Source organism: Trachemys scripta, chromosome 6, assembly GCF_013100865.1.
Source record: "Trachemys scripta elegans isolate TJP31775 chromosome 6, CAS_Tse_1.0, whole genome shotgun sequence".
NCBI lineage: Eukaryota > Metazoa > Chordata > Testudines > Emydidae > Trachemys > Trachemys scripta.
In genome coordinates, this window is record NC_048303.1 from 15,522,652 (window position 1) to 15,545,045 (window position 22,394).

The following is a 22,394-nucleotide window of genomic DNA, read 5'->3' on the forward strand; positions in this document are numbered from 1 at the left end:
CAACTTCCGTTAGTTTATAAATATGTGAAGAAACAATCCTGAATCAGCTAAGGTAGAGTCTAGAGTTTAGAACTTTGTCTATTATTTTTCTTAAGACATCTTCTGTGATTGAAATTAAAAACAACTCCCACTCCTTAATTATGGAATCATACAGGTCTGTTTGCACAATAGGGATGTATATAGCCCTATCACATAGAGCAGAACATAGCACTGGCAATAAATTTCATTTCACTACATCGCAAACTACCTACACAACCTTATCATTACAATTTGTCACACTACCTATTTTCTTGTGTGTTTTTATATGTCACTGGAATCTCATCATCCCCCAACCTGTTGCTACAGGCTATGCAGCTCTCAGATATAATGAAAAAAGTTAATAGCCACAGCTACCCTGTTGGCCTCTACTCCCACAGGCTGGTCAGCCACGTTCTGCAATATCAACCAAATCCTGAGTTAGGGGGCACGCTGCTGTAATTTCTATTGGTGCTGTAACTCTGCAAAACGTTCAGTGTCACAAAAAGTAGGAACATTTTCCAGGCGCAAGACTTGCATCCAAAGCAACCTGGTGATGGTGCTAGTTGTAAAATAAGTATAATAATGAACAAACAAAGCCCTTTAATGACCAAAGCCTGCTACAGAGACAGCAACAGACTGAGAATATGTATTACTGGGAGAGGTAGTTAGGAAAATTCTCTCTCTCATCCCTCCCCCCACATGTACAGTATTTTCATCTGATTGCAGCCTCTCTAATTTCTCATTAAATGAGAATACCAGTTGATATTCTTCTCTTGGTGCAGAGTATTGGGGAGAGCAGAAAACTCTAGATCTGGCTCAATTATTGAGCTGACTAGAGAGGAGAGTCACTAGGTCACTTTCTTTCTCTGGTGGGAACTAATGATTATAATAAGAGCCTGTGACTTGGGAGGACTCTCAACCCAGTGATCCTCAATTTAAAAGAAAAAAGAGTCCGAGATTATGTAAGCAAAATAATAGCAGGTCTGTGTAGTAGACGCAGTGACAACTTGGTTTTACAGTGATTATTCTGGGACAAACAGTCCAGTAAAGGATTTTCATAACTCCTTCTCCACCACCACAAAAGAAACCTACAGCTTTGGCTACAGATACCCAGAAAGGGAGGGGCAGGGTTCTTAGAAGTGTGGACTGCCACACAGAGATGCAGATTAATTATGCTGTTTTATAATTGTCACTGATTTATAGCACAAGATTCATAGACCAACCTTGAGAAAGTCATTTACACTCTCTCTGTGTATTAGTTCACCCATCTGCAAACTACTTGGTGACTTTCAACATCTTCAAGGAGCTTTGAGATACTTGGGTGAAAAGTGCTAGTGCACATGAGTGTAAAGTGTTACAGTTTATGTGCATGTGTCTTAACAAGAGAATCCCACAAAAATGTTCCTCCTTGGTCTTTGACAAACCACAGGGACCAGGGTGCTTATGCTTGCATAGAGCATAAAGGTCTGAGGTAGGTGTTTATTTTCAGTCCTCTTCGAAAAGGCGTGAAAATTTTCTTTAAAAGACCTGAAAGGCCATGGCTGCAGTGCTCTTGCAGAGCAAATGTCTGCGCTATTCTCTATTAGTATAAAATTCATGTCCCTTTTGGGCTGTCTTCCTTTTTTGTAGTCATTGGCCATCCTTAGGTACAGAGACAAGATATGAAAAAAAAAAAAAGCCTGGGAAAATTCCGCTGTTCTTGTAATTTTCCCTACAAGTTAAATCTTTCTTTCATGTTACATTTTCTAGTCACAAATCAACTAAATCCCAGTCCTTAGACGCTTCCATACATATTGGTGTCTGACACATGCTCAGCTGCTATTGAGCTCAATGGGAATCATGTTCACGCATCCAAGGGCAAAAATTTGCCCACTGTTAGGTATAAAGTGCACAGTGAAAAAATAAGGCACATTTATCCACAGTGTGTGGTCAATAACTGATGTCTGTACTGTAAGTCATAAAGGCAGCACTAAAATAAAATCTTTAGGCTGTTAAGAAGTGACAGATAACTGTGACCTTTGATTTCTCTCCCTATTTTCCCCATTAGGAGTAGATTACATGGAGAGAACATTTATTAACATCCTGCTGCTGTGGTCTTCAAACAGGCATCCTCATTCAAGAATCATATTGAAGTCTGTACTTAGGACAAGCAGTATTTTTCGTAACATATTGTGAGATTTAACTGTGTGTATGCCTAGAATATAGGGTCAAAATCCCTCACCCGTGCTTCTCCATATTACAACAACAAAACTTATACCTTTATTCTGTAATGAGCCAGAATGCTATTGCTTAAAATGGCATTACCATATTTTGGATCATTAGAAGGGAATACTCTTATAATTCATTTATGATTAGTTCTATAAGTTCTTATAGAAAAATTCTGTAGGCTTTGAGAGGTTATATTTTTCATAGTATTTAAAAAACATTCTATTAAAATTTAACAGAAAATTATATTTGTGCTGAAGAATTCTATACAATGGTTCATAAAATCTACAGAAAGGATATTCTATTGGTTTTTAAGGTAATCTCTGTAGATCCTATTTAAAGTCTATACATCCCTATTAGGTTCATCCCTATTAAACTGACTTCATCCCTATTTAATTTTACAGGTCTTGTCTGTAAGAGCAGAATGTGTACAGTCCCATTGGCACTGAAATACTGATGTTACAGTAACCTAGCAATAGCCAGATAGAGCTTTTAGTAATTTAAACAGATAATTACTAACCTTACCAAAGTTATTAGAGACTAATTACCAGGAGGCCTGTAAAGTTTGAGTTACTACTAGCCACATGGCCAGGGTAGCAAACCCCCTAAAGCCAACAGACGTTTTACTCTGAGATGCAGATTATCTCCTTGTTAGGTTTTAAAAAATAACTCCTGAGACTTTTTCTTTTATTCTCTAAGCAAATATATGACCATTCTTAATACTCATTACCAGGAGCATCTCTCATTTTTTAACAATATATCTGCATTCAGGTCTCTAAATAATATACAATTATACCACAAACCCACCACTTTGTTGTAAATTCTTTTTTCCCCAAGAGTAAACATCCATGGAGGAGAAGTACAGGTTTCACACATGTGTGATACAAGGATCTTGCATGTAATATTCAAGAGTGTAAAATTTAAATGCTGTGAGCTGAATGGAGCAGTGATCTGAGGAGAAATTGGTACTCCGCAGTGTACTGCTTCTTTGGAAGCAGAAGGTCGGCGAATACTGAGAGTGTCCAGTGGACCAAGGGCTGGATCTCCAGGGAGACACTCAGAGGGCTCAAGGGTTAGAGTTTGGCAATCACTAACCTGTACAGAGAAAGCGAGGCCTAGAAGGGAAAGTTTGTGTTGTCCATGGCCAGAGGAGTTGGGGACCTGACCTGTGGCTGGGGTGACCAGATGTCTCCATTTTATAGGGACAGTCCCGATTTTGGGGGCTTTTTCTTATATAGCCACTTGTTACCCACCACCCCCATCTCGATTTTTCACACTTGCTATCTGGTCACCCTAACTGTGGTAGGCCCAGACAAGGTTTCCTCACACTAACAGCATGTGGTAGCAAGGTGCCTCACAACCCTGCGTACTCCTGGGAAGAGTAAGATTCACTGCTTCCAAAGAAACAGTATAACCCAGAGTACCAGGTTCACCTTGGCTGATACACCACACTTAGATTTGGTTATAGTGAAATCAAGTACAGATTTATTAAACAAAACATAGAGATTCAAGTAGTAACAATTAGAAATATTGGAAACAAATGGTTACGTATAAAACAAAACCATAACACACAGTCCAGAGCCTAGACTTAATTAACAAAATATTCTCAAGTCTACTAAGGTATTGGTTACCCTTGAAGAGCTTTACAGCCAAGCTAGGCTAGGCTAGGCATGATCCCTGCATATACCCTTAATACGTATATGTGGTCCTGGCACTTTTATTAATATGGGTATTTTATTTTTATTTTTTAATGGAGACAATGAAAATAATCCCTTCTATAAAATGATTTTTGCATCAATATATAATGAAGACAGTAGAAAAGGTTGGCAACTTCTGAACTGGTCAATGTGACATTAAATTGGACTCTTTTTTCATAGGAAATAAGGGGTGAATGATGATAATTTCTTGTCCTATCCTCTTCTCTCTCTGATAGATTTGACAAGCTATGGAGTTCCACTAGCTGGGACATAGCTGACTCAACACCACCCTGCACTGTAGCAATGTAGGAAGCATTAAGAGGGGGAAAAGGTGTTGGCTAAGCATAGCGGTGCTTTGGTGGTCCCTGGCTGCTGGAATGACCTCTTGGGATCATGAAAAGTTGGGTGCAACATAGAGAAACTCAGAGGCTGTTCTAAGTTATGCTAGAATATTGGTTGATTCCAGAACTGGAGACTTTAATTGGTTAAAAATAACCTTTGCACCCACTTGCACCAGGCATGTCTCAGCTGCAATTGAGGATCAAGCTCAAAATGCCCTGATCACCCATGCCCAGTCTAACCACTTGGCATATTTCCAAATCCTCTACAGCTACTTTTCATGCATAACTACAGTGATATTTCATTTTCATTTCTGATGGCTCCAGACTGTTCCTCTTCAGAGCCATGAAGATCTGCTGTTGTGAATTTCTGCACTAACTGACCTTCATGTTGAAAACTATAGAAGCATGAAAATAATCAAAAAGCATCAAAGAAGACAAGAAGCATCTTTACTTGGTTGAAGTGCAAGGCTTTATGTAGAATATCAATATTATTTTTCTTAAGACACTGTTGTTTCCAAAGCTGGTCTGATGGGAGATATATTGAGAACTTACTGTCTCAGTTTTATTATGCCATGGCCAGTCATAATGTTTAAATTGTTGCTGAGCAATAGGGAGCAATAGAGCAGTCTGAAGCAGTAGGAGCATAGCACTGGAAAGTATACATGCCTCTGAAACTAGGACCTTTGAAGGCACATAGAAAAGGGATATCATAGAATTGTAGGACTGAAAGGAACCTTAAGAGGCTTTCTAGTCTAGTCCCCTGCACTCAGGCAGGACTAAGTATTATGTAGACCAGGGGTAGTCAATAGGCAGATGTGGGTCAAATCCAGACTGCCAGATGCTTTTGAATGGACCCTGAAATGTTTTTATTGACTTATCATTATTGTTAGTATTTTTTATTATTTTCTTCGGAGCCTGGACCTTGATTATATCTTGACCCAGAAATTTAGACCTTGACAAAAAATAATTGACTACCCCTGATGTAGACCATCCCTGACGGCTGTTTGTCCAACCTGCTCTTAAAAAATCTCCAATGGCGGAGATTCCATAATGTCCCAAGACAATTTCTTCCAGTGCTTAATCTCCCTGACAGTTAGGAAAATTTTCCTAATGTCCAACCTAAACTGCCTTGTTGCAATTTTAGCCCACTGCTTTCTGTCCTGTCCTCAGAGGTTAAAGAGAACAATTTTTCTCCCTCCTCCTTGTGGCAACCTCCTATGTACTTAAAAACTTATCATGTCCCCTCTCAGTCTTCTCTTCTCCAGACTAACAAACCCAATTTTTTTCAATCTTCCCTCATGGGTCATGTTTTCTAGACCTTTAATCATTTTTGTTGCTCTTCTCTGGACTTTCCCCAATTTGTCCGTGTCCTTCCTGAAATGTGGTGCCCAGACCTGGTCACAATACTCCAGTTGAGGTCTAATCAGCACGGAGTAAAGTGGAAGAATTACTTAATGTGTCTGTCTTGCAACACTCCTGCTAAGACATCCCAGAATGACTTTTGCTTTCTTTGCAACAGTGTTACATTGTTGACTCATATTTAGCTTGTGATCCACTGTGACCCCCAGGTCCCTTTCCGCAGTACTGCTTCCTAGGCAGTCATTTCTCATTTTATATGCGTACAACTGATTGTTCCTTCTAAGACTGAGAGGAGACATTTGTCCTTATTGAATTTCATCCTATTTACTTCAGACCATTTCTCCAGTTTCATCAGATCATTTTGAATTTTAATCCTATCCTCCAAAGCACTTGCAATCCCTCCCCACTTTGTATCGTGTGCAGACTTTATAAGTGTATTCTCTGTGCTATTATCTGAATCATTGATGAAGATATTGAATAGAACCGGACCCAGAACTGACCCCTAAGAGATCCCACTTGATATACCCTTCCAGCTTGACTATCAACCACTGATAACTACTCTCTGGGAATGGTTTTCTAACCTGTTATACACCCACCTTATCGTAGCTCCATTTAGGTTCTATTTCCCTAGTTTGTTTATGAAAGGTCACGTGAGACCATATCAAAAGCCTTACTAAAGTCAAGACATACCACATCTACCACTTCCCTCTTATCCACAAGTGTTATCACTCTGTCAAAGAAATTGACCAGGCTTGTTAACCTGACAAAGAAAAAAATTTGCTAGCCCATGAACTTCCCAAACAGTCACTGATATCTGCATTTTAACACCATTTTCAGAAGTAAGGCTTCTGCTTGCAGTAATACTAACATGATTCATTTATTAAGTATACCTGCAATATACAGCAGGATAGGAGTAGATGGGTACTCATGGGTATTTATCTTGAAATGTCTCATGTTAATGCCCAATTTCAATAAAGCAACCTTAACAAAATAGTGGGCCAATTTTACTCCCACAAACAGAGTTCGTCTGGAGAGGAGCATTCTTTCTCTGAAGGACTGCTTTAAATTCCAGTCAGGTATCCATAGGAACCTTGACTAGGGAAGCTACTTGCAAGGTGCCCTGAATTAGGCTATCTTGTGGTGACCTAGCCTGTTTTGAGGACAGAGTCAAGGAGAAAAGATGCCTCATCTTTTTAGTAGTACCTTTCATCTCAAAGCACTTTTTAACCTCAGGCCCTGTGTAGCAGGGTAGACACCCGCTCCTGCCCTCAGGGGTTGGAAAAGCCCTGCAGAGGGCTGGGGCAGGGCAAGGTAAAACCCTGGCTGATTGGGGGAAGTGGCTGCAGCTGGGCCACACCCTAATCAGAGGCCAGATGGCCTGTATAAAGAGGCTGGGAGCCAGGAGTCTCTCTCTACCTTCAGAGAGAGATGGGCCTGGTTGCAGGGAGCTAGACAGGGTACCTGTAGTGGAGCAGGGCTGGGGAAGGCTGAGGAACCGGGGAGCTCCAGCCTGGATAGCCCCAGGCTGCGGCCTGGTAATAGGCCAAGTGGTACTGGGGGTTGCAGAGGGCAGCCTAGGGCTAGGCCAAGGCAGCAGGTCCAAACCTGACCTTGCTGATGATGAGTGGCCTATACTGCAGTCTGCCCCAGGGAGTGGGGGCTAGTTGGTGACTGGCAGTGGCCTAGTGCTGAGGCAAGGTGGGGATAGTGGGTGGGGGTTCCCCAGGGAGGGGAGACTCAGACCTAGGGTGTGTGGGTATTACCAGGGGGCAGCACCCAGAGCAAGGGGCACCAGGGTCCTGGGAGGGACATGAGAGCCAGTGCAGAGGACAAGGCAGATCACCGGCCTGCAGAGGGCGCTCCAGGGGCTGGTGAGCTAATTCCCTGGATGACCAGCAGGAGGTGCCACAGGGGTGAGTCTGGACATTTACACCCTGATCCTGAAGTGATTTCAGAAGTGATCCTGGGCCTCATTCTGCTGTAAGAGATCCGTGTGGAATACTGGCTGCTGCTGTAGAATGCGGGAGAGTCATGGAAGAGTTGTGGTGCAGATGGTGCAGATAAGAGCTATGTGGTCAGGAGCAAGCGGTAGAGATGGATGCAGATGGCAGGAGTGGGAAGAAGAGTCAGATGTATGTGCTCCCAGCTGAAGTTATGATCACTTTGAGAGTTGATATCTACAGAGCAATTTAAAAATCCTGCATTTCCTTACAATTGCTTTCCTTTGTCCTATGTTTTAATTTCACTGCATTGCTCCAATATAGCTTCTCGTGACCTGGGGATATTTGATCTGTCAAATGATGTTATGTACAGATGGTCCAAAGCAGCTATTTAGACTTTAAGAAGATAAGAAACAGAGGAGAGAATAAATAAAGGGTTCAAATTCTGCCCTCAGTTACTCCATTGTAAATATGGAGTAACTCCAGTGGGTACTCTGAATTTACCCCAGTCTAACACAGTTACACTGTGGTGCATTTGCTTAAATGTAGCTTTTTAAAAAAATTCACACGTTTTGCAAGTTAACACTGAAAAATGCAAGGGAAATGTTTTTAAAAGATCTGAATATAGATGACAATCCCACCTTTTAACTACATGCACTTGAGAGTCTGCTCAGTCTCAATGTTGATAGGGGTTGGGCAGTTGGTGACAGCTGTTATCTTTTTTGGGTCAGTAGGAACACATTCTTTATTCAAACATACAAAGAGAAGACAATTTGCATTAGGAAAAGCTGCCATTTCTCTGAGTTAAAAATGTGTCCTCTTGTCGTAAGATCAGCTGTCGTTTCTCAGAAGGTATTTCTAGAAATATTGAGGTCATCCCAACACGCAGCTCTCTAAAGTAGCTGTTCCTGCTGGCAAGCACTCAATTAGACTCTAAGGTTCCTTTGCAGACTCATTACAGAGATTCTCTGACATTTTCTGTAGTAAATGCATCCTCCTGTGTACCTTAAGGAGGAAGCCCCATTTACCAGTATCCAGACTGAGACCCAACATTCTAAGCCACAGTAGAATCCCCAGGAAAGGCACATCTTTGACTGACCTTTCAAGAAACTCTTTGGAAGATGCCAAAGTACTGTTCTCTTAGATCCAGAGTGATAATTTTGGTGTGACATTTAGGGCTGGTCCACACTAACCCCCCAGTTCGAACTAAGATATGCAACTTCAGCTACGTGAATAATGTAGCTCAAGTCGAAGTATCTTAGTTCGAACTACAAGGTACTTACTGTGGGTCCACACGCAGCAGGCAGGCTCCCCTGTCGACTCCGTGTCCTCCTCCTCACAGAGCAGGAGTACCGATGTCAACGGCGATCACTTCCAGGATCGATTTATTGCGTCTAGACAAGACGCGATAAATAGATCCCAGAAGATCGATTGCTTATTGCTAAACCCAAAGGTAAGTATAGACGTACCCTTAGTGGTGAACTGCAAAAGAAACATTACAATTGAGTTAAACCCAGCTTTTTCCTTTGAGTGACCCCACCAGCAAGACAGCCAGGTGCATTCAGCATAAACTAACCATTTAAAAAATCTTTTCTCTCTATAAAATGTCTTGGGTATCCCTGGTACCTAGATGTCATAGCATATGACGTTACATATACCAGATATCTGCATGAGAAGCCACGGTATTTGTTTTTAAAAAGTTAGTTGATGATAGGCCTGATCCTGAAACGATTATTAATTTAACTGGCCCCACTTACATCAATGAGATTATTAGCAAATAAACAGAACTGCACATTTGGGTCCATATTTCTGTGCTGAATGTCCTCTACAGCATTATTAGTGGGGACATTGGCACAGAAATCTGGGCTAAACTCCATTTCATTCTTTCTTTGACTCTCTGCAAAGGCCAACTGCAATGTCAACATCAAGAACAAAGACTTATTACTTAGATTACTAGCTTAGTGGATAGGAGGAAGCAGCAGACATGATATATCTTGATTTTTGGTAAGACTTTTGATACAATCCCATGTGACATTCTCATAAACAAACTAGGAGAATGTGGTCTAGATTAAAGTATTATAAGGTGGGTGCAAAACTATACTCAAAGAATAGTTATCAATGATTCTCTGTCAAACCGAGGAGCTTTATCTAGCAGGGTGCTGCAGGGGTCTGTACTGGGTTGGGCACTATTCGATATATTAATTAATGGTTTGCATAATGGAGTGGAAAGTATGCTTTTAAAATTTACAGATGACACCAACCTGGGAGGAGTTGCTAGCACTTTGTAGAACAGGAGAAGAGTTTAAAATGACCTTGACAAATTGGATAATTGGTCTGAAATCAAACAAGATGAAATTCAGTAAAGATAAGTGCAAAGTAGGCCCCTTAGGAAGGAAAAATCAAATGCACGGCTACAAAATGGAGAATAACTGGCTAGGCAGTAGTACTGCTGAAAACAATCTGGGGGAGCTAATTATCCCTGGTTAGGGCTCAGATGGAGTACTGAATGCCACATTTTAAGAAAGATGTGGACAAACTGGAGAGAGTCCAGAGGAAGGCAACAAAAATGATAAAAGATATAGAAAACTCAACCTATGAGGAAATGAAAACAAATAAACTGGACATGTTTAATATTGAGGAAAGTAGACTGAGCGGGGGACCTGATAACAGTTTTCAAATATTTTAAGATGTGTTATAAAGAGGATGTTGATTTATTGTTATCCATGTCCACTAAGGGTAGGACATGAAGTAATGGGCTTAATCTGCAGCAAGGCAGATTTAGGTTAGATATTGGGAAAAGCTTTCTAACTATAGGAGCAGTTAAGTGCTGGAATAGGCTTCCAAGGGAGGTTGTGGAATTCCCTTCACTGGAGGTTTTTAAGAACACGTTAGACAAACACCTGTCAGGGATTATCTAGGTCAGTGGTTCTCAGCCTGATTGTTGCCCAATCAGCACACAGCTGTGGTCCATGTGATATCCTCAGGGCCATCCAGGTAGTATAGATGTTTAAAACATATAGGGAGCTGCATATGTGGCCCACAATGGTAAATAGGTTGAGAACCGCTGATCTAGGTATATGTGGTCCTGCCTCACTGGGTGGGCTGGACTAGATGACCTCAAGGTCCCTTCCAGCCCTACATTTCTATGAATAAAATTTTCTTTCCTTTATTCCTAAGAACTCTTAGATTGCTAAAACAACTTAGATTTTAAGCTTTTTTATTATTATTATTTATTATTATTTTATTATGCGTTTGTACAGTTTCTAGCATGCTTGGAGGGGTCCTAGGCAGAGCTGGCTAGAAAACAATTCTGTTTTGTGAATAAAATTTAGCTTTTGGAATTTGGAGTTCTGACTGGGGGGGAAGGGGAATGAGGGAAAGACCTTCAGAAATGTTTCAGTACAAAAACAGCGAAAAAGAGATTTCTTTAGGGCAGTCTCCTGGGATGCAATAGACCCAGGCTCAAGTCCCTGGTCTGCCTTGATTCTGAGCAGGGACTTAAACCTAGGTGTTCTAGATCCCAGGAGATGTGTTATATATATATATATATATATATATATATATATATATATATAAGAGAAAGACACACAGAATAGCTGGGTGGCTATGGCACATATATGAATGAGAGAGAGACCAAGACTGAGACCAAAAATTCCAGTTTGTACTTGAGAAACATTCCCACAAAAAGTTCAAATAAACCTTTTGATTTCAACAGAAAAGAGAATAGCTGAAAATGTTTGGCTACGTTTTATTCCTGGGAACAACTGCAATATAAATAACGATACAGATGCTCTTAGCTTTTATTTTATTGTTTGTTTTATTCATGGGTCCCATCAATGACTTTCTATGCACATACTTATTCTTACGGTTTTTCATTGTAGTATCTAAGTCCTTCTCAGTTTACTACTATACAATGTATCAGCCAAAGAAACCATACATAGTATTAAGAGTAGTGTCTTCTTTAGTAAAAAGAAATCCTGCTTTAAAATTTGGGACATACATAAATTACCAAAAGTGTGTATATATAAACCTCTTCAGATATACAACCAGCTACAAATGAAACTCCTTAGAGAAAATAAAACAAACACACACACGCAATCAAACTCAACACATAAATAAGCATATCAGACAGTATCAAGCAATCGCTGTACCTTCCAGGCATCATCACTGAGCTGAAGGAAATGGATGAGCAGATACAAGGGTATCGAAGAAGGATTGCAAACTTCAGGCCATATTCCACTTTCAGTCCCCACACAAACCACTCACTGACTCCAGTCCAAACTCCTGAAGTGGAACAATGTAATCTGGATTATGACCCTTTTTTTGCATGAGAAAAGTAGAGAGCCCATAGTTTGCTTATAGGAAAACATGAACTGATAAATACATTGCACCCCTGGGGCTGGTAAATACCTCCCTTAGATTATATTTACTGCTAGCAAGGCAGTTCTTTCCAATTGACATGGTTATAACTGGTGTCCTAACTGCCTTCTTCCCAGCATGAGCCTCGTGTTACATTCATGGACCTAATGACGTGGATGTATGTTTTTTGCAGACTAGAAAAACTACAGCAATAAAGAAAAATGGGGGAGAGGGAAGCAACTCTATTTTATAGTGGAAAACAAACAGTCTCACACAAATAGAGGTCAGACTCCTTGAGTTATGATTATATACAGAATAACTCATGGGTATCTATGAATTACAAGTCTAAAAATTCATTGAGGGTTTCTGGTAAAATCATAATAAACTATACAAGCGAAGATTGAGTGGTTTATGATTTTGACAGACTCTGAAATGTATTTATGGCTTGCGAGCCACACAGCTCTCATTTTTTATTTGACTTTAATGCATGTATTAGACTAAGACAAATAAGAAAAAAGAATTAATAGATGAATATATTTTCCTCTTATCCCATTTTTGTCCTTCAACTCTCTTATATCCAGTTAAATGTCTTGTATCTTCTTGCTGTTTCCTTGACCAAGATGCAACCTTGATATAAGTGAGCGCACTTCCCTCTGACTTCGGAGGTAGCTACATTCACTAAATTTTCTCTCTGTGTTTTTCTCTCAGCTCCAGTTAAAACAAAACAAAACCCCACAAATTGCTTTAATTAGAATTTACTCACCAATGTTCCCCTTAATAAAGGATTTTTTATATGAAAAACAAATCACAGGAGGCATTTCCTTTTTCTCTTTTATTATTATGTGTTCTTTCTATTGTGGTATCACCTGGGAGCCCCAGTCATGGATCAAGTCCCCATTGTGACAGGCGCTGTACAAACACACAACAAAAAGGTGGTATCACTCCCAAAATGCTTACAGTCTAAGTATGTATACAGTGGTGTTGTAGCTGCATTGGTCCCAGGATATTAGAGAGATAAGGTGGGTGAGGCAATATCTTTTATTGCACCAGCTTCTGCTGGTGAGCATGACAAGCTTTCGAGGTTACACAGAGCTCTTCTTCAGGTCAGTTGAAGCTCAAAAGCTTGTCAGCTTGTCTTTCTCACAAACAGAAGTTGGTCCAATAAAAGATATTACCTTACCCACCTTGTTTCTCTACAGTCTAAGTATAAGACAAGAGACAGCAGGTGGATATGACAGATAGGGATGCACTAGGAAACAATGAGACAGTATTAGTCAACAGGATAGGAAGTGGTCTCAGCACTCCAGCTGCCCAATTTAAGTCAAGTTTTAAAGCAATGCGAAAAAGTTTGAAAGTAGCGCTTACTCACTATCTGTGGTGCCTCCTGCAAATGACGATGCATCCATTTGTAGTTCTGCTCACGTTGAGAAGTCCCTGAAAACTGACAGTGACTACAATCATGAGACCAAATTTGGAGATGAGCCTAAGCTACTGTATATTATATCTTCTTCTGATCCCCTCAGGGTGTGTTGCAGCAATTTAGAATCTGTTCGATTTCCTTGCTTTCTCAGTGTCTCACCCACATACCAATCTGTAATTTACATTCTCACCAATCTCCTCTGAATTTGACCCATTGAGTCTATACAAATGTAACAATGTCTATTTTACAACACCTTACACATCACCTACACAATGTCCACTGGTGCCTAAAGCATCAGCTTGAAAGTTGCATCTGCAGTGTTGCAGGGGCAAGGTCAAATTATGATCTTTGTGTGTGAAAACCAGTAACTTCTGGGGGTGACTTTCAGGATACACACTGCATGGTCTGCAGTGTTAAACTCCTGTACATTCCTTGAACTGTCATTGCTGCTATAGCTAAGATACCAGAAGGTGATAGGAGGGTAACCATTTATGTGTAAAGTGATTAGGCCAAAATCTGACATAAAACCCCAGCAGCCCAGTAGGGATCAAGGCAGAATTTGGCCCATGAAAGATAGCTGCATTGGTCAAAAGCTTTATCTTTATAATTTGCAAAGGTAAGTATAAAAGTAGTGGATTGCTTTCTTTGGGAGACTCATCCTTTGACGATAAGTGGGTCTAAATCTCTCCCAGCTCTCTGCAGTCAATTCAACTTATCTCATTATTATCTTGCACTCCCCTCTCCTCCCCCTTCATTTTGTTGGATCCGTCTGTTGGCTCTTACTTTGGGCTAGGGATGTCTTTCTATTTTTTGTTTGTACAGTGCCTAGCACAATAGTACTAGGGACACTAGGTGCTACTACAATACAAAGAATAATAATGACCGATTATTTAGTTAACCACAAAATAAAATAAATGGATACAATAGCAGTTAGTTTTTGATAAAATATTATACGTGCAGCTAATAGAAACTATAACTGCAAACTACTAAGTGACCTGGTTTTTTGGGGGGGTGGAGTGGGTTTGAGTGCCATCATGCCATGTTAAGATATTTACAAGGCCCAGAAATCCAATACTTTACTATTTGTGTATAAGTGTTTACATTTAAAACCCTATTCCCAATGCCAAGTGGAATATACTCTAGCAAACTCATTATGATGGCAGGTAATAGGGTTCATTGTAGAATGGGCTATTTCACCCACTTTGATGTTTCCACTTTAAATAATCAGTTTATGTTAAGTACACAAATAACACCAAGGTGCAGCATCCTTTGTGGCTGAGGAGATTCAGGACTCTGTTGTATTGGCTATAGAGGAGGGGATATTTGATGTAGGACTCTGGATATGGACCTTGTGGTTCTCACTTTTTAACTGCCAGGCTAGCACTGAATGCAGCCTATGCTGTCTAGAATCACCACACAGGGTCTCCCAAAGTCCTGGGTGAGACTTAGCTGGCATGGACGTTCAGTCAGATTTTCTGATTGACAAGAACAGTGACAGCAACTATTTTGAAACTCCTAATTTTAGTAATAAATTAACTGCTTCAGTGCTACTGAATGTGTGAGTTGGATAAGGCAAAGCAGGGCTGCCTTGTGGACCTGGTGTGGCACCTTTGAGCCACTGATATTCTAACTGAGACAATCTTATGATGTTCTCCCACTGCACAGAGACAGCGGCAAGTACCAGTAGGGAGGGGCTAATGATTTTGTTAGCTCTCCTTTTATAAGCCACAATAGAAATCCTGAAAGCTTCAAACATTGCCTGGGCTCTGAATATTAATATGTTCTTTATATATCTGCAATAGGCTCAAAATTGGGAAATAGCAAACTACACATGAAAACCCATCCACTCTTTGTCATTTGTTATTCACAAATGCACAGTGCATGTACCATATTGTGAACTATGCAAGCTTACTCTCACACACTTAAAACAACCAAACAAAACCAGCCACAAAATAGTGCATGGAGTTTTTTTAAATATGCACTGACTTTTAGGAACAAAAGCAATGGTAAAAATCAACAGCTCTAATAATAATAACATTGTACTAAGAACATCTTTCATCTTAGAAACTCAAAATGCTTTATATGTTTAATTAACAAAAGATTGCACCACTCTTCTAGGCAATAATACCCCTTTCCCCCAGTTTGTGTGTGTGTGTGTGTGTGTGTGTGTGTATACCTATGTATAATGTAGATAAACACCAATATAGAGATTATGTGACTTGCTCAAGGTAACAAAGTGAGTCAATAGTACAGCTGTCAAAATATCATAGAAGTCCAGTCAATTTACCTACCCATTAGACTAGTGGGTCTCAAACTTTTTTTTCACGGACCACTTGAAAATTGCTAAGGGTCTCAGCGGACCGCTTAATGATCTTTCCAAATGTTATTTATGCCGTTAGCTAACTATTGTAAAGCATTTTGGATAAAAGTGCTATATAATAATAATTAATGTTTTTTTTGTTCTACAAATAAAAGCACACAACACATATTTTAATATCAGTAGTCTTATCTTTCTAATGTGATGGATGTGCTCTCTCTTCCCTGCCACGGCAGCCCCCCAGCTTGGACTGGGAAGGAGGGGAGGTCTCTTGCTTTCTCTCCCACCGCAGCAGCTCCTGAGCTGGGGCTGGAAAGGAGGGGGGTCTCTCCCTGGCAGCCGCAGCCCTGGAGCTGGGGAAAGTCACTTGTTTCTCTAGCCGCCGTAGCCCTGCATGTCCCAAATTCCCCCTGCCCCCTTTCTCACCCCACTGCCCCCCTCCCATCTACCCCTTATTCCCCGCCAAGGCCACCACCTCACCTTACATGTGCATCTTCTCCAGAGTCCAGGTACCTAATTAGTGGAGCTACGCCTGCATGGCTCCACTAATTAGGTGGGTGGCCCTTCATTCTCCTGTGTGCAACTGCCCAGGCATACACCTTAGAGGGAACTATCTATGGACCACCTGAATGGAGCTTGCAGACCACTGGTGGTCCGTGGACCACAATTTGAGAACCACTGCACTAGACAACACTGTATCACCTATGATATTAACTGCCCACAGGCTGCTGAATGTTCCTGCTGTATAGAGCAAAACATATGTTATATTGTAGGCTGTCTATTGTACTTGATATATCACTGTGAAGTGCTAGGGAGAGAAGGTCCAGTAGATCATTCTGAAATGCTAGTGGAAAAACTTGGAATTTCAAAGCAATGGAAATGTAACCTTACATAGACTAAAGAACAGAAGCTGGAGAGGAAAAAAGGAGCCTTTGGTTCACTGATGCCACTTCCTAGACCAGAATTAAAAGATGGTTTCTAGTTACTTACAAGTAGGCGAAACACGTGAACATCTATTCTTGACTGCATTGCACAAGACTATCTGCTCATATAAATAGAAAAGCCTTACAAAATTATTCTTTAGAGCAGTCTCGTGGCTCGCCCTCATGTTGTTCCCCTTCTACAGATTTGAGTTGGGAAGTTATAAAAGATTCTTGTTCCTTATTCATTCAAAACACTGATACAGTGTTCCTAAAGTGAATTGAAAAATGATTTGTCACTGATATTTAGCAAGTAAATATTATTGCCTCTCACTGGAGGTAATGTGAGGTATATGGGAGCTCTGATTAAAAATTGAGGTTTGCTGGACTTGGGGTTAATTTATTTCTGACCATGAATCTGTGCTTTGGAATCAGTTTAGTTTAATTTATCACTATGACTACATAATTGGTGAAGGATTAAAATAAATACCTTATCTACAACTATACAATATCACATCTGTATTTTGGTAAGCATGACATGAAACTGACGCTAAGAAGCTTTCACAAAATTAAAGATTGTGGATGCTACTAGCTCTTTTTATACTATACTTTGGTAAATATGATATTTCTGTTCTCTGTTCAACAATCCTGTGTATTAAAGTAACTTACAGTATTGCATGTGGCCCAGTATGTACCTGTATCCCTTCCATTCTCCTGCCAGTGTTCTGGGAGATTAATTCTGTTTCATTTCTTCTGAAAAGAACAGAAGAAATAGGAAAAGTAAAAAAAGGTAGAGAGAGGAGAAAAAAAGGAAGGAGAGAAGAACCTATTTTCTATTCTAATCATTTAGGGTTACCATATGTCCATATTTTACCAGACATGTCCAGGTTTTTGGTTCTTAAATTGCCGTCTTGGAGGAATTTTTAAATATCTAAAAACATCCGGGATTTTGCCATTATTATTTTTCCCCAAAGAAGAGTTGATCATTCAAGAAAGAGAGTGAATGTTGATCATTCAAGAAAGAAAGTGAATGTTGATCACTCCAGAGAGTTCCCGCTTTCCCCCCTAGCTCCCAGCGCTGGGAGGGAGGGGGCAGAAGGGAGAATGTGGCGTGCTCAGGGGAGGAGACGGGGCTGGGGAGGGGATTTGGGGAAGGGGTCCAATGGGACAGGGAGGGGGCAGAGTTGGGGTGGGAACTTTCGGGAAGGGATTGGAATGGGGGCAGGGAAATGGTGGAGTTGGGGCCAGGCCGGTGACCCCCGTGGAGTCTCCTCTTTTTTTGAATGTTCAAATATGGTAACCCTTTTCTAATCTATCATTGGGGTATATGATTGCCTACCAAGAGTTCATTAAAAAGAAGCATCTGCCCGATGTAGTTCTTCTTTCTCTCTCCCTCTTGTGAGGAGGAAATAGTCTGCGGATTAAAAAAGCTTCTGCTGCTGTGTGTTTTTATTAAAGAATGCCTCGCACTTGGAGTGAAAAGTGGTGAGATGTGTGGTGGTGGTTCTGAGATGCTGCAGGAGGTCATTCTATCCTTCGATGGCCCCTCAGAAAGATCTGAGTCCTGCATAAATGAGCTTTGCTCTTCCAGCAGAGCATTCTCTTATACCAGAGAAGAGCCATGGTTCTTGATCAGAACATCTAGCCCAGTATCCTGTCTTCTGACATTGTCCAGTGCCAGATGCTTTAGAGGGAATGAACATAATAGGGCACTTTCGAGTGATCCATCCCCTGTCATCTGTTCCCAGGTTCTGGCAGTTGGAGGTTTAGGAACACCCATAGCATGGGGTTGCATTCCTGATCATCTTAACTAATAGCCATTGATGAACTTATCTAATTCTTTTTGAACCCAGTTATACTTTTGGTTTTCAGAACATCCCATGGCAATGAGTTTCACAGGTTAACTGTGCATTGTGTGAAGAAGTACTTCCTTATGTTTGTCTTAAACTTGCTGCCTATTAATTTCATTGAGTGACCTGTAGTTCTTGTTATGTGATGGGGTAAAAAAACACTTCCCTATTCACTTTCTCCACACCATTCATGATTTTACAGTCCTCTACCATATTCCCCCTTAGTCATCTCTTTTCTAAACCAAACAGCCCCAGTTTTTTATATCCCTCCTCATATGGAAGCTGTTCCATACTTCTAATCCTTCTAGTTGCCCTTCTCTGTACTTTTCCCAATGAGATGGGATGAACAAAGTATTCAAGGTGTGGGCGTACCATGGATTGATATAGTGGAATTATAATATTTTGTGTTTTAGTATCTGTGTCTTTCCTAATGGTTCCTAGCATTCTGTTAGCTTTTGACTGCAACTGCACACTGAGTAAATCTTTTCAGGGGACTATCCACAATGACTCCAAGACCTTTCTTGAGTTGTAACAGCAAACGTAGACACTGTCCACTTGTATGTATAGTTGGGATTATTTTTTCCAATGTGCATTACTTTGCACATATCAACATAGAATCTCACCTGCTATTTTGTCATCCAGTCACCCCATTTAGTGAGATCCCTTTGTAACTCTTCACATTCAGCTTTAGACTTAACAATCTTGAGTAATTTTGTATCATCTCCAGTTTTTGCCACCTCACTGTTTACCCTGTTTTCCAGATCATTTATGAATATGTTGAATATCACAGGTCCAAGTACAGATCCTTAGGGTACCACTCTATTTACCTCTCTCCATCGTGAAAAATGAGCATTTATTCCTACCCTTTGTTTCCTATCTTTTAAACAGTTACTGATCCATAAGAAGGCCTTCCCTCTTATCCCATGACTGCTTAGTTTGTTTAAGGGCCTATGGTGAAGGACCATGTCAAAGACTTTCTGAAAGTCCAAGTACACTATATCCACTGGATTACCCGGGTCCACATGCTTGTTGACAGCCTCTAAGAATTCTAATAGCTGGTGAGGCATGATTGCCCTTACAAAAGCTATGCTGACTCCTCCCCAACATATCATGTTTATCTGTGTCTCAGATAATTGTGTTCTTTCCTATAGTTTTGATCAATTTGCCTGGTAGTGAAGTTAGGCTTACCAGCCTGTAAGTGTCAGCAGGGCCGGCTCCAGGCACCAGCTTCTCAAGCAGGTGCTTGGGGCGGTGGTTCCGGACAGGGGCAGCAGTTCCAGGTATTCGGCGGCAATTTGGCGGAGGGTCCGTCACTCCGCCTAGGAGTGAAGGACCTCCCACCGAATTGCCGCCGCAGATCACGATCGCGGCTTTTTTTAGATCGCAATCGCGGCTTTTTTTTTTTTTTGGTTTTGGCTGCTTGGGGCGGCCAAAACCCTGGAGCCGGCCCTGAGTGTCATAATCAGCGCTGGAGCCTTTTTAAAAAATTGGGATTACGTTAGCTACCCCGGTTCTGGGCCTTGTTCTTTTAGGTATCCCTGATCATTAAGCACCCTGACTGAGCTGCGGGGGAGGTAGAGAAGAAACTGGAAAAAGGACAAGGACAGGCTAGAGGGGTGTAACACATCTCGAGGTGCCCGGAATAGTGAGTCATCATGTTACCCCCCATTTTAGCGAGAGAGAGACTTGCTGGTGTTAAACTGGGTGTCAGCTCCCTGACACCACCAGCCAATTAGTCACCCAAATAATCTCCTCATGGCTCTGCCAGCTCTTACTTTGCCTTGCAGGTTAACATCTGGTGTACCCCAGTCTCCAAGCTTCTCTGAAGCATCCATCTGTAATGTCCAGCTCCTATCACTGGACACTCACAGTAATTTGTGAGTCCCGAGAGAACAGCGTACACACAGCTTGATTGGTACAACTCCAGATCATGGATATATATGGCTATAGTGAAACAATCCTACATTTATTATCAAAGATTAAGATTTAAGAAATAATGAGTAAGGATACAGAAATGGTTACACATATAATGAAAAAACATAAAATGCAGTCCTAGGTCTACACTTATTAATGGTTACCTCTCCTATTTAATAAAGTAGATTTTGTCCCAAGAGTTCAGTCTTTGACTGAGCTTCTGGTTTTCATTCATAACCAGGATCCAAGTTTTCATGAACCACCCATACCATTCAAAGGATTTCCTCCATGATTGGATAACAAAGTGCTTTACTTGTCCCCTAGTTATAGTCCAGTAAGCCTTTGAAGAGCCCTTCTGTTGTTTGTTCTCCCGTGTGCTGACCCCAGTGTTGACATCATATCCTCATGGTGACTTGGAATGCAAATGTAGCTCCTATTGTGTTTGGCTTACAATGCTTAGTTTACATCAAAGATAGGAGTAGGTGAATAGACATGCTTTTGTCTGGCAGAAAACCTGTTTATTACCTTTGCCTTGTTACATGGTTTAAAATACATTTTAGTAGGTACACATAACTTACACAAAAACAACGAGGAGTCCTTGTGGCACCTTAGAGACTAACAAATTTATTTGGGCATAAGCTTTCGTTGGCTATAACCCACTTCAACTCCTCGTTCTTTTTGCTGATACAGACTAACACGGCTACCCCTCTATAACTTACACACCATCTATAGATACATCTCACAATGCTTATGATGACTAGTGTGTCACTGTGGTTTTCATTTAATCCCTTAATAACATTATTTGGGGATAAATGATATCAAAGTGTCATGTTAGATGTAGTGAGTTTATCAGGTCTGATAGGAGTTGCTGTTATGGTGAGAGATTCTGAGGGTTTCAAGCGTCCTGGGCAGAAGAGTCTATAACTCCTACATAATATTCCCCTCGGAACCTGCAGAGGAACATAGGATTCCTGAGTCACAACATTACTTCCTTTGTTGCACAAGTTGAAGGTATGTAGTAAGTGAGGCAGGAGATTGCAGGAAGAGTAAGGATGGACTCATGGCTAAGGCAATTAAATGCCACCCTGGAGAATTGGATTCTATCTCTGCCTGCCACAGATTTCCTATATGATTTTGGATAAGTCACTTAAGCAAAACTTTTCACAGGTGGCCACAGTGTTCTTCATTTTATGGGTGGCCAACTTGAGACCCTGAGGTCTAATTTGCAGAAGTGCTGAGCACTCACAACTGCAATAGACCATCCGTGAGAGCTGAGTTTTAAACATGTAAACTGCTATATAGTGCTGTGTACTCTGAAAAAAATCAGATCACAAGTTGGGCAATCAAAATTATTGGACACTTTTGACCTTTAATTCCTTGGTATTGCAGCTCCCCGTCTGTGAAATGGGGATACTCGCCCCTCACCTCACAGGGATGTTATGAAAATTAATTCATTAATTTGAAATGCACAGAAATTATAGTGATGAGTGCCGTAGAAAAGCCCAGGAGGAAATTTGTAAGGTCTGGGTCTTAATAATATGCAGTAAATAAGCCTGCAGTGGAATTTCGGTAGTGGTTTAGAGACAATCCACTATGTCAATGTGGGCAGCCACAAGCTATGACATACATTGTTGAGAACTGCAACTGAGGTCTTTGTGCCTTAAACATCCTTGATAAGAACACTGTGGCTTGTCTTGACCAGATTGCGTATGCTGAATAAATAATAAAAAGGCACAGGGCCACATGTTGAACAATGAGGAGAAAACAAAATACTGAATAACAGCTAATAAAGTGAGTCACATCCATTCTGTGCACTAAAAGAAGCAGGAGACCTGTGGTCATTTAATTAAATACAGAATCATAATGTATAAGCACAAGGAGTCAAATTATTTCTATTTTCTAACTTTTGAGTGCTCGATTTTCGCAACGTGAACAGTCTTTTCATGTCAGTTGTTCTCCCCCCACCCCTTTAATGGATTTGGATACATTATAAATCAGACATTGGAAATGGTTGCTTGAGAAATACAATTGCATTTTCTGTTCAAACGAGAAGT

At 40.8% G+C, this 22,394-nt stretch overlaps 1 protein-coding gene across 1 annotated transcript in view; it reads left to right on the forward strand.

Moving 5' to 3' along the window:
* DCC (DCC netrin 1 receptor) overlaps positions 1–22,394 on the forward strand; it is a gene marked incomplete in the record, with an annotated part of 974,185 nt that overhangs the window by 564,306 nt on the left and 387,485 nt on the right.